Genomic DNA, 2633 nt, shown 5'->3' with positions numbered 1-2633 from the left:
ACCCTATTGCTGGTTTGCGGGCCTCTGTCATGGCCATCTCGATGAGCTCTGTTTCTGTCGACCAAGCCCTGCATGAGAATAGATCTCGCATCAAAGCCTGGCTCCCTGGGGTCGACTGGAATACCTCTTCCGACGCTGTTAGGGCGCCTGTCTTCATGTGGCCGCGGCACGTATGACCCACTCCTTGGAGGAGGCGTGGGCACTCGACGGCGACCATCGCAATCGGCTCGACGATCATACTGCTCCTGGTTTATGTACTGATCACGCCGCACTCCACGTCCCTCACACCTCGGGGGCGATCTCGGGCTATGGGCCGACTGGATCGTATCTGCGACCATAGATCTGCTATGGATCCTATCCCGCGACTGAGACATGGCCGTATTCTGCTCTCCTGCTGCCCGGAGCAAGGCCTTGATCTGCGCCAGACCTTGGCCAGCTTCTGACTAGTAAGGTTGAATCGACTCTGCTATCCGGGTAGCAGCTACTAGGTTTTGGATCGGTGTTCAGTATACCTGAGCCGGAGGTGGAAAGAGTTGGCGTCGGCTAGACTCAAGAGCACGCTAATGAGTGCGATCGTTGAGTGCGCGCTGGAGGTTCTCCAGCCGAGTGCGCTCAGCCAGATTGGCCAGGCGAGCCTGCTCCAAGGCCTGGGCCTCGGGTGTATCTCCAACTATAGGAGTATGCAGGGCATCTATGTTTCGGCGACGAAGTTATTCTCTCTGCTGTGAGGAGAGAGGCTCGGGGCGGTACTCCTCGTGAATGCGTGACGGACCGCCGTTCCCGTCACCTCCGTCTTCACGATCGAAGCCAGGAGGGCCGCGTGGTCCATTGACCACCAGGACTTCCGCTACCGAGTCGTTGCTGCCGCACTCGGATGCAGTCTCTACGGAGCCAGTCGACAGATCGAACAGGCCGTAGAGAGACTTGTCGGGCTCGATCGCCGCGACTTGAGGGGTGGCGGACTGGCGGGCCACCGCATGCTTCACCCACCGTTGAAGCCTCGACCGGCCGGTGTGCTTGCTCCGACGGGTCGCAGGGAGGGGGAAAGCCGTTGGAGTCGACTGGTACTGGGTCAACGGTTGCCGCAGGAGGACACCACGGACGCACGCGTGAAAGTGTGTCGCCCTGCGGGCGGGGAGCGAGTCGACGTCAAGTGGTGCCTCCTGAAGCCAAGCGGATTCGTCGGTGACAAACACGAGCATGCCGAGATGGATCTCGCGGCCCTCAGCCAAACATCCGCCTGGAATCATGATGATGGGGATCGGAAAAATTGCAACTTCTCCAATAAGTCGCTAAGACACCTGCCCCACGGTGGGCGCCAACTGTTGTGGCGCTAAGACTTAAAGTAGAATGGGGGGGGGGTAAGTATGAGGAGGCAAGATCCTAGCTATGAAGGAGTTGTACATGCGAGTTTTACGAGTTCAGGCCCTTCTTGAAGGAAGTAACAGCCCTACGTCTCGGTGCCCTGAGGCGGTCGACTGGATTATATGTGTGTGTGAGTTTACAAAAAGATGCGAACCCTTGTCCCAGAGGAGGGAGGTGGCTTATATAGAGTGCGCCAGGACCCCAGCTCCCCTCCGTTACATAGGGTTGAATGCTCATAAAGGAAAGGCGTTACTGGTAACGTCTATAGTAAAGAGTCATAAATGCTCATAATGTTATGGTTTAAATCCTGACCGTTATAGAGTGGAGGGTTCCTCATCTTCTGGTGGTCGAGTGTCTTCAAGGTGGTCGAGTGAGTGCATCTCCACGGTCGAATGGATGACGGTTTCTCTTCGACTGCTTCTGATTCTTTGCAGAGACGTCCTTGGGGAGGGTATGTTGGACAGGTCTGTGACGCTACCCTAGGTACATAGCTTCATCAGTCAAACCGATGGCTCGCCTCCCAGTGAGCCTGCGCACCGGACTGCTGGCATGCCTACCAAAGTTTCACACAGCTACTCGCACGCCTCCCGATGACACTGCACAGCGAGCACGCCTCCATCAATTTCACACACCTGCACGCACGCCTCCCCATCTGCCTGCGCGGCGGACTGCTTGCATGCGTCCCGTCAACTCATGCTTGCTTGCACGGCACACGGGTCGCGCAGCACCACATATATTGTTTTTCTATTTGGATGATTAATGTTGTCGCTTTATTGCTTAACGAAGCATGGCACGTATCCATTGCTGGTCTAACGCTCACGGTTCGAATAAATAATCCGTTTGGGATATTGGTTCCCAATTATAAATAATCTCCCGTCTGTAATTAGATAAAGATTATATCAAAACTGGTCTCAAATTTGACAAAAAAGTACAATGCCACTTTGTATTGGTGTCCATATGACAACACAATAAGTTTCATGAACTTCAAATAAGTTTTGGATGTACTAGAATTTAAAAATCAAGATTCTCGATGTTTGAAATTTGTTGCACGGGGAGTAAACATGCACCTAGTCAGACACATGTGTTTTTGCAATCCATTTAGGTGCACTGTCATGTGTGCATGTAGCTCAAATTTGATTTTTGCACATTATACCCGTAGAAAATCAATCAATGTACTAAAATGTCTTAATGATCTCTGTGATTTTTTTGAAATTAAAATGTCCCTCCTTTGGTAACATATATGTTCACCACGGGATAATTAATTTAAC

Source organism: Triticum dicoccoides, chromosome 3A (genome assembly GCF_002162155.2).
Source record: "Triticum dicoccoides isolate Atlit2015 ecotype Zavitan chromosome 3A, WEW_v2.0, whole genome shotgun sequence".
Taxonomy (NCBI): Eukaryota; Viridiplantae; Streptophyta; class Magnoliopsida; order Poales; family Poaceae; genus Triticum; species Triticum dicoccoides.
Note: the sequence above shows the minus strand (reverse complement) of the source record.